This window comes from Myotis lucifugus, unplaced genomic scaffold (assembly GCF_000147115.1).
Source record: "Myotis lucifugus unplaced genomic scaffold, Myoluc2.0 scaffold_26, whole genome shotgun sequence".
Lineage (NCBI taxonomy): Eukaryota > Metazoa > Chordata > Mammalia > Chiroptera > Vespertilionidae > Myotis > Myotis lucifugus.
Genome location: NW_005871074.1, coordinates 8,962,708 through 8,974,089, shown reverse-complemented (window position 1 = coordinate 8,974,089; position 11,382 = coordinate 8,962,708).

The following is an 11,382-nucleotide window of genomic DNA, read 5'->3' as shown; positions in this document are numbered from 1 at the left end:
TTTGGGTTCATCCCACTGCGAGGGGAGGGCTGTGGGGGCCAATCATGCAGGCAGGCAGAGGAGTTAGGGGCAATCAGGCAGGCAGACAGAGGCATTTAGGGGCAATCAGGCAGGCAGGCAGTTGAGCAATTTAGGAGCCAGCAGTCCCAGATTGCGAGAGGGATATCCGACTGCCAGTTTAGTCCCGATCCTACAGGGGTTCCCGACTGGAGAGGGTGCAGGCTGGGCTGAGGGAAACCCCCCTGCCCCCCCATGCATGAATTTCATGCACCGGGCCACTAGTTTACAATAAATTAGACACTGAGAGAGGCATTTTAACTATAGTGACAAATAATATCAAAATATGTGCTAATGGACAACCTAAATTGCTAGAAATATCAAATACTAAAATAACATAGGTCTCAATTTCCAGCACAGAACTTCCAAATCTTTGTCTTTATTGCTCGATTCCACATTTTAAACCTGAATCTCAAAATTAAAATATAGGGTTAGAATACAATTTATAAAGATTTCCTTTGCATTGCTACAAACTCATATTCACTAAGCTTAGTTACATACCAAGTTCTTCTCAACAAACTCAGTCAGAATTTTATTTCATTTTCCTCAGTAACAATTAAAACAACTTGGCACAATGCCTGTCCATCATCCCACATAACTCCATGTCACCTCATTACAGATAACCTGTACCCATCCCCACATCTTATCTTTATTTCCAGAAGACGACGACTTTGGTTCAAAGCAAATCCTTATACTCGTGCTACAAAATCCCATTCTGTGCCACATGTTGAAGATACCTACCTTTTTCAGTCCTATACTTCCTCTCTACAGTTTTTTATCCTAACACTATTATGAGAATTTATTATCAAGCCATTATATCCTAAATAACTTCCCATGACTCTGTGTCCTCTATTTCTTATATATTTTCAATTTGCAACCTATTTGTATTAAAAGATTAGTCTACAGACAGTTTCTCTACTTTGTCAATATTTACTCACCATGAAACTGCTCTGAAAAGATTCATAATCACCACAATGTCAAACCCAAAAGACAATTTTAAAATAATCATTGTATTAGACTTTCTAGTATCATTTTGGAAACCACACCCACTCAGTGTAATCACACATACCTCCTCTGTTCCTCTTCCAGAGGTCAAACAACAATAACCCCTGGGCCAAATTAGGCTGGCTGCATCTTTTGTAAATAAAATCTTCTTGAAATACAGCCGGCTCATTGGTTTGCATATTGTGTATAGCTGCTTTTGCACTACAGTGAAAAATCGCTTAGGTCCAATAGAGTACATAGCATATTAGCCAGAGCTCTTTACAGAAAAAGTTTGTCAACCCCTGGTTTAGGGCATAGTCTTCATGGCGTTTGTTGTTGTTTTTTTGTTCTACCTGCCCCAAAAATATTGGTCTTTAGTAGGATTTAGTCTTCAGCCACCAATCTATTTATAAGCTCTCATTTTAAAAAATTACAGCCAAACTATTGATTATTGCTAAATCTATATCTCAATTACCAATCTCTGCTCAGAGATTCACATTCCTGTATTTATGGAATATAACCCACTTGTATATCTTATAGGCACTGCAAATTAAATTTACCCTCCTCACATAAAGATCTCCCTTGTTCATGCTCCTCATTTAATTATACTATAAGTGACCTTTTCTTAAGCAACAACTAAATTATCCAAGATTCTCACTGTTTCCCAGTCATACTACCAAATCTGTCTTCAAGGCCTACAGAATGTTTTCTTTCCTATACTATGACCTATACCAGGGGTCCTCAAATGTTTTAAACAGGGGGCCAGTTCACTGTCCCTCAGACCATTGGAGGGCCGGACTATAGTTTAAAAAAAAACTATGAACAAATTCCTATGCACACTGCACATATCTTATTTTGAAGTAAAAAAACAAATGTTTTCGGCGGGCCGCATGTGGCCCACAGGCCATAGTTTGAGGACCCCTGACCTATACTATATATTCAAGCCAACAATCATCACTCACCTAAATTATTATATAATCATCCTAGAGGCCCAGTGCATGAAATTCATGCACGGGTGGGAGGGGGGATCCCTCAGCCCGGCCTGCAATGATGCCAGCGTCCCTTGCCCCAGCCTCCAGCCTGAGGCCCCTCTCCTCCCTCCACGGGACCGGGGTGCGGATGCTGGGCTCGCGTTGTCGGGGCGACACCACCAGTGTCCCGCCCTGGCCACTATGGGCACTACCATCTTTGCTGTGGAGTGATGGTTAATTTACATATTACTCTTTTATTAGATAGGAAGGATAATTAGACACCCTACTCTACTTTTGCTCCCTCAGAATCAACCTACAAGACTCAATGAGCCTACATAAGTATATTCTTGAAAACATTTTGGCTTGCAATATCCTTACCATGGCATGATAGATCTTCTACAAATCGGTTCTACCTACCACCTTTCCAAATATTTTACTTCCATCCCCCCAAAATATGTTCTTTAGTAATTCACACTGACTTTTTTGAACACCACAGAATCTACTTAGTCTCACACCTCTATGTTTTACATATGATTTCCTCTAAACAGAATGCCCCCCTATGGTGCCCCATTTCTTATAGAGCTAAAGGTATCTTCCCTCAAGATATAAGTCATCTCTTACCTCTTCCCAAAAAGCCTTCCCAGATTTTCAGAGACTACTGTTTACATATTTATCATAATACCATATTAAAATAAAATTTCCCATTTCTCTACTAATGTGTTTGAATATATCACTCTGCATTATAAATTCTTTAAATGTGGATCATATTTTCTTGTTTTTTGTATGCCTTAGACGTTATTCAATAACCAATATACATTAGATTTCAAATGCATATAGGTATCAAATATATATCTGATTTGAATTTATCCTATTCATAACTATTTAAAAAATCAAGAAACCAAAGAATTAAAATTTTAAAAGATAAAATAATTACTTACTGCTTTGTGAGATGAACAAAATATGGTTTTTCTTTTATTGTAATCATATAAGCAACCTGTAACATGAAAATTCAAAATACTTTCAATAATTATTATAAATATGTTAAATAATGTTTCCTGTCAGTTATGCTTTTAAAATATTGACTAAATTAATAATAATATACAATAATTATATGTGCTTCCCTTCCTATGTGGATGGATACTTGAAGCTTCAAAGTTCTACATTGAGGAAAAGGTGGTAGAGTCCCCACATGCCTTCCAGTCACCATAATTAATATATCTGAGGGGAAAGCCTAGTTGATTATTGTTATCTTTTGGCTTAGACCAATTCGCCAAGCTGAAGGTAAATACCAAAGGTGCCCCCTCACTTGAGAGAACTTGTTGCTTGCCTACTCCCAGCCCTCCTGGAAAGTAAATTTCCCTATTCATTGGAACTGGTAGTTCTATAGATAGGACTACAAGGAATGCACTACACCTCTAGCAACATTCCACAACAACTACCTTTGTACTTTGCCTCTCCAGTTAAGCAAGGACTTTCCCCTGGAATAGAATGTAGGAGAGGATAGGGAGAGAGCAGAGACAAGCATGGAGAACCCTCTAGAACAGCGGTTCTCAACCTGTGGGTGGCAACCCCTTTGGGGGTCGAATGACCCTTTCGCAGGGGTGGCCTAAGACCATCGGAAAACACATATATAATTACATATTGTTTTTGTGATTAATCACTATGCTTTAATTATGTTCAATTTGTAACAATGAAAATACATCCTGCATATCAGATATTTACATTACGATTCATAACAGTAGCAAAATTAGTTATGAAGTAGCAACGAAAATAATTTTATGGTTGGGGGTCACCACAACATGAGGAACTGTATTAAAGGGCCGCGGCATTAGGAAGGTTGAGAACCACTGCTCTAGAACATAACAGAAAATGAGTCATTAAATTATTTATTTGGTTAATATTTAAAATCTAGAGGCCCAGCGCACAAAATTCATGTGCGGGTACGGTCCCTAGGCCTGGCCTGTGATTAGGGCCATCTTCCCCGGCTGCTCACAGCCAGCCCTGCCCCCCACCCCAGTTCCCCTTTTTGGAGCCTGATGGCCGGGGGAAAGGACTGAGAGGTCGGCCGGTCCCTCCCGCTCGCTGGCCCCATCCCTGCTGCGGGTTGTCCTCTGTGTGTGTGATGACTGGTGGGGCAGGGGCCTTGGCCTGGTGCTGCCCGCATCCCCAACCACCCATACCCAGTTCCCCATTCGCCATCAGGCCAGAGAAAGAGATTGAGAGGTGGTCAGTGCACCTCATAGTGACTGGTTGAGTGGTCATTCTGCCATTAGGGTCAATTTGCATATTACCCTTTTATTATATGGGATTGTTTTAGCCAGAGAAAAAGCCATTTAAAAGTTCTCAGTACCTTAACTTTATTATTATAGCCGAATAAGATTCTTTGCAACACATAAATGATCTAAGAAGAGTCATCTGAATAGCACACTGGAACGAGGTGTAAGTGGAGTCTGGATGGGACCTTGAATACTGTGCCCTCTAAAAATCCCTTGTTATTAAACAAATATGAAAAATATAGTGACATATGACAGTACCATTAAAAATTTAAATCTACATATATTACAATGAAAAAAAACTCTAGAATGTGATTAACAAAAATCGTACAAAACTGATAGGAGGGGGGAAAAAACAATAACTCCAAAAAGACATCATCCAGAGTTTTTACAGTTTTCCAGGCACAAACATCCAGCTATTTGGGTTGAATTATTTCCTTCTAACCTTAAGATCTCTGAATGTGATCCAACTCGGATTGGGTCTTTATAGCGATAATGAAGTTAAAATAACATCGTTAGTGCAGGCCCTAATCAAAAGAGAAAATTTGGACACAGGCATACTCAAAGGCAGAAAGCCACATGAAGATTCATAAGGAGAACATATCCATCTGCAAGCCAAGGACAGAGGCCTGAAGCAGATCTTCCCCTCATCATCTTCAGAAAGAACGAACTTTGCCCACACCTTGATTTTGGACTCCTAGATTCCAGAACTGAGACAATTTCTGTTGTTTAAGCCACGGTTTTTGTGTTACTTTGTTATGTCAGCTCTACAAAAGTAATATACCAAAATTCAATAAAAAATTGTAAGTAATGTTACAGAACAGGAAGTCGGCCTCAGGCACCTAGGGTGCTTCCCCTCCCTAGACGACCTGTAAAGAAAAAAGGATATAAAAGCGGCCACCAGGTGGCTCCCAACGACTGGCGTGAACATAAGCGGGATGGATCCAATTCTGGGCTGGCAAGGGCGTCCCACCACCCACCCAGAGGGCCGGCCCCACTCCACTCCCCTCGGGACCTCACCCGTGCATGAATTCATGCACCGGACCTCTGGTAGATAATCCTATGACACTGAAATTTCACTTCTGGGCACACATCCAACTGAAATGAGTAACCATGTACATACCAAAGACATGCAAAAATAATCAGAGCATCTTATTCATAATATTACCACATTGGAAACAACCTAAATGTTCAGCAACAGTCAAAAGGATATAAAATTATAATATATTCATACAATGGAATACTATATAGCAATGTAAGAGAATAAACGGGACTACATGCAACGGCATAGATTAATCTAAAAGACAGAAGGTTAAACAAAAGAGGCTACGCAAAAAGATTGCGTAGTTATGAGTCCATATACAGACATATATTCATGTATATGTAAATGTATATTTATTTAATATATGTATATATATTTATAAGGAATCACATATGTATCAAGAATAGACAGCACTTATCTATGCTGATAGAAATAAGAATAGTGTTAGTACTTTTGGGTATTGACTAGGAGGCTATAGGAGGGCTCCTTCTGAAATGCTAGACATTCTATACCTAGAAATGTGTGGTGGTTATACAGATGTTTACAATGTGTACAAAAATGTTCATAATAGACAAAACTAATCTATGATGATAGAAAGCAGAACAGTGTCTTTAGGGTGGTGGACATATGGAAATATCTGGGATAATCTTTTTCTTGATTTGGGTATTGATTATAAGAACATGTACATTTGTAAAAACTCAAAGAACTGTACACTTAAAATCTCTATTTTTCACTGTGTATAAATTATCCCTCAAAAAATTTATGTTAATAATTATTTAAGAAATGCAAATTAAAACAATAATGCTGTAACACTTAAGTCCATCAGGATAACAAAACACATTGTTAAAATATACTAATTAAGGTGTTGGCTGTCACTGTGATCTCATCTGGAGATAGATGAAGTACTGTTAGCAGAAACTGACAAATGCTTCTAATATTTACATTGAAATGCAAAGGAGAATAATAATCAAGACGATCTTGAAAAACAAGAAGAAAGTTGGAAGCTTGCACTACCACATATCAATTTTTTCTTATAAAGCTACAGTAATTAAGAAAGTATGAAGATTAATTGACTTTGGGTAGTGGGCACACAATGCAATATACAGATCATATATCATAGAATACACTTGAAACCTATATGATCTATTTACCCAATAAATTTAATTTAAAAATATATATATATAAAGGAAAAAAGGGAAAAGAGAGATGCAACATAATAGTGAAGAATAGAAAAGCAAATTAAGACCAATTTATGTCATCACAGGTTTTGTACACTATCTCACAATGCTAATATCCAGTGTTTTTTCTCACTAGCAAATGTTCAGTGGAAAAAACAATGAAATAAATTGGATGTGACCACTGCAGAAACTATGTGACAATATAAATGGAATAACTGCAAGGAATTTTATAAGCAAATTCTGCAAAACAAGGAACTTTTTAAGAAAGTCAAACCATCATGGAAATACAATTCAAGAAAGAGAGAGGTATGTAATTTAGATATTTGTAATTTATTTCTGCTGAACAATAATTTTTTGTATTTAAAATTATTTAGTATGGCAACATGCAATGTTTATATATATATATATATATATATATATATATATATATATATATATAAAATTTCAAATTTAATTGGGTGCCCCATGTTTTATTTGTAATATCTAGGAGCTCTCTAATTGTCCCCTAAGCCCTACTACTTTTGAAGGTCCTACCTCATATTATACTAAATATATTAAAATATAATCACACCCCACATTAATAATAATTTTCTGTTGCAAAAATATTAAAAGAGAGCTTTTAAAGTTGTTATAGTTAAAAGAAACACTGAATTTCCATAATATTAAGTGACCCTTTTTAAATGTTAGAGATTAGACAAATGGAGAATTCAATGATTGGTCAGTCATAATAAGGGAAGAGGATTGGTATGAACTTCAGAAAAAAAGGAAATTAAACAAAAAATCAAATGGAGACCCTTCTTTCTAATCCTACATCACAGCATGACTGAGAATTCCCTGGGGGGGGGGGGGGTTGTAAATAAAATCTAGCTACAAAAAGACAAAAAGGTAGAGAACCAGTATATAGGGACATAAGACTAACTTCGGAGAATTGGGAGTGATGGGGGAGAGGAAATCCTGGTACAGTGTATCCTCATGTGAAACAGAGTGGGAAGGTTTTTTAAAACCACTAAAAGGAAAAAATAAAATCCAAGACTACAATTATGACTAACATTAGATCATCCTATGATAGAAGGGACCATGTGAGAAGTAGATTTTCCTGGGGAATTAGAGAAGGAATGTGTACTGATATCTAGGTTCCAACTGTGAAGTCTATGTGCTGATCACCTTTAAGCTCCTCACTGACTCATTGAAAGGTGAGGCAAGTACAGCAGCCCTCCCTTATCCATGGGGGATAGGTCCTATGACAACCCCCAGTGAATGCCTGAAAGCATGAATAATAATGAACCCTATATATACTATTACACTATGTTTTTTCATATATGTACATACCTATGACAAATTTTAAATTATAAATTAGGCATAGTAAGAGATAAACAAAAACATAATAAAATAGAACAATTATAACAATATCTTGTAATAAAAGTTATGTGACAAGTCCCTCTCTCAAATTCAATCTCTCTCTCTCTCTCTCTCTCTCTCTCTCTCTCTCTCTATATATATATATATATATATATATATATATATATATATAGTGACCAACCATCCATCTGTCCGACCATCCGACCAACCAGCCAGTACACATGATGCGCACTGGAAATTTAAAAATAAACGTTGACAAGCGCATGCACGATACATATAAAGCTCTTGCTGGCGCCAATCACATGCGTGTGTTTCGATCTGTCATTGTTGATTGTGAATTTAATTGTTTTTGTTGACATTCAGAAGCTGAAAGAAAGCAGCGTCATCGACAGAATATGTCTGAAGACCAACTATTGGCACAACATACCTCTGACGCTTCATCTCTGACACTTCTATTATAGATAAGGAGAAAATAGCAATATTAAAATATTTCTTCCAATTAATTTCCTTTCAAGGTGCACGAATCCATGCACCAGGCCACTAGTCTTATTATAACTATAGCCACCCTTCTTCTTATGATGATGTGAGATGATACCATGCCTACATGATTAGATGAAGTGAGGTGGAGACACTGGACAAAGGGATGATTCACGATCCTGGTGGGATGGAGCTGGACAGTGCAAGATTTCACCATGTTATTCAGAACAGCACACAATTTAAAACTTATGATTATTTCTGGGATTTTCTGTTTAATATTGTTGGACAACAGTTGACTGGGAATAGCTGAAACTACAGAAAGCAAAACCATAGATGGGGTGGGGGGGGGGACTATTGTGGCTAGAGGAACCATCAGGTCCAGGACTAGGGGTCCAGAAAACTCAGTAATCAATATAAATACTATTTGAATGCAATATATTAAATTATCAAAATTAATGCAAAAAAATACATGGTAAACAAAATATCAGCATTTTAAAGAAAGACGTCTGATCCTGACTCACCTCATTCACTTCACCTTAACCTCTGCTTTAATATCCCTAGCTTTTTGCCAACCCCTTAAATGTTGTGCCTGAGTCAAGCACTTTGCTTGCCTCTCCCTAGTCTGGCCCTGGTGGCTCTTATCCTTAAAATCCTTCATCCTCAACAGAAACACACAAACATGGAGTCACACACATTCATACAGATTTTTAAAAATGCTTTGTTCTGCAATGCTGGTCTTCACATTAGAAACAACACAATTTAAGATATAAAAATATTATTTCCCATTACATTATTTTCTGGATCTCTTTCTGTGTCAGTGGATGAAATCTTTTCAGGAACCGTGCTCTGCAGAAATGTTTTATGATGATCTAAAATAAAAATAAGCAAAGTTACTTTGGTACCTGATTTTACATTATCAATTTCTAAAATCCAGTTCTCCATTTGTTTCTCTACATTATCAAAAAATTATTGTATAATCTATGCATCTACTTTTCCTTTCCACTGTCTTTCTGGTCACTCTTACCTACAAATTTCTTAACCCTTGCCAAGATCTCAAGTTTTTATTTATCTTTATTTGTCTCTACGCACACACACCCCTAGTTAGGCAGTTTGAGAATTTGACTAAGCAACACTGAGTAACAAATACAGTGTTACTGTGTTGCAAAAGAAGTGTGGAAATGGGAAAACAGGTATATCGAAAAAGAGGGATCTTGTAGGGAGAAGACTGAATATTGAATACAAGGGTGACCCACAATCTTCACTGGAGCAGGCTGAGGACAGCGGTCAATCAGAAAAAATCCTACATTAAATACCTTCTTTATGGTGATGCAATCATGTCTACAACAGCAGAATTTTGAATGTGGAAAAGACCATATATTTCACAGAAAAGGAAACCATTCCAGAGAAGTGAAAGGTTTTCTGCCCAGAGGTTGGCTCTTTGCCTTTTTGGATAAAGACCCTGAAGCAAAGGGCAAGCTGGACCCAAAATGTACAGGCCCCGCTAAGCAAACCAAGTCCCCTCCAAAGCTTGGGTTCGGCGATGATCACGGGTCTGGACTTACCTAGGCCTGCCTGCAGACCAGCAAGTCCCATGAAAAGGACCAGAAGAGAGAACATGGCTCCGTTCTCTAGGAGTCCCGCTGGCCGAATAACAGCAGTTGAGGCGTTGAGTCCAGTAACGGTGCAGCTCGTGCAGAAACAGGAGATGCGCGAAACTGGAGGGGGAGGCCAGGAGTGGCTCCATGGGAGAAGGAAAAAGCGGGCGGGGGGTGTGGGGGTGGGGCCGTGGGGAGGTTGGTGAGAGGAAGGTGGGAAAGAGGGAGGGAGGGAGTAGGAAATGGGAGATACCTGTAATGCTATCAGCAATAAAAATAATATTTTTTTTTTTTTTAAAAAAAGAAAACCTGGGAGAGCTGCTTTGGAGGTGAGTTGGCATAAAGCCAGGTGAGGGCTCAGGGAAGACTGACAACATTCACTCACATTCAGTGTATTGTTAAGGAAGGAAAGGCGGGGTGATTTTTAATTCTCATATTGGGGTGGTGCTTAGTGAGGCTTGGGTTTGTATCGTTTACTTAGGCCCATGATTTTTGAAGTAATTTCTAGTTACAGCGAGAAGGAGGAATAAAGATAAAAATGCTCACATTACCCGTAGCAGACAATTTTCTACCTATTATATTTTCAGACCAGCCAAACAGGCAAAATGCACATATTTTCAAAAACGGTTGCAAACATTGTGACTTTTCTAAATTGAATTGTTGGATATGCCATTATTGGACAGCTATTGCATGCAGGAGAGCCCATACAATCCCTGTTCAAATATAGACACTTCAAAAAAACCTCATTTAGTATCCCATTATTATTGCCACACTGTAATCATGCAGGCCCTCGTTTTTACTTCTTTATGTCACAAAATGGCAGTGAGCTCCTTGAGTTTTCCTTTGCCTCATATATCCCCGGCTGGGTGACTTGGAAAAATCAACAGGAGCAGACAAAAAATCATCATAATCTCCAAGAAAAGCCTCCTTTCCCTAGCCAAAGGACCACAGCAGGAGCAATCTAACAAGACAGTAAATCCTGACAATTTCCCTATGAGCCACAGGAAAAAACACAACCCCATCAGCAGAGGCAGGGTAGAGAGCCTAGACTTCCACCCTGCTGGCTATAGAAACCACTCTCCCCCAAGTATCAGGGTGGTCTCAGAGAAGATCAAGGGGGAAGATGGAATTTTCTTACCAACCCACAATACCATTGGAGGTGCTGGAGGAAACTTAAGAGTCTCATAAAGTAAAATCCAAGTGTCAAACCAAAATACAAGAAAATCTTGAACTGAATGAGAAAAGACAATAAACCGCCACAAGATGACATGGAGAGATGTAGGAATTAATCTGATGAAGATTTTAAGAAAGCTATTATAAAAAGCTTCAATGGGAAATTAAGAACCACTTGAAACCAACTGAAGAAATAGAAAGTCTCAGCAAAGAAATAAAAGCTGCAAAGAAGAACTACACGGAAATTTTTGAATTGGAAAAATACATTAGCAA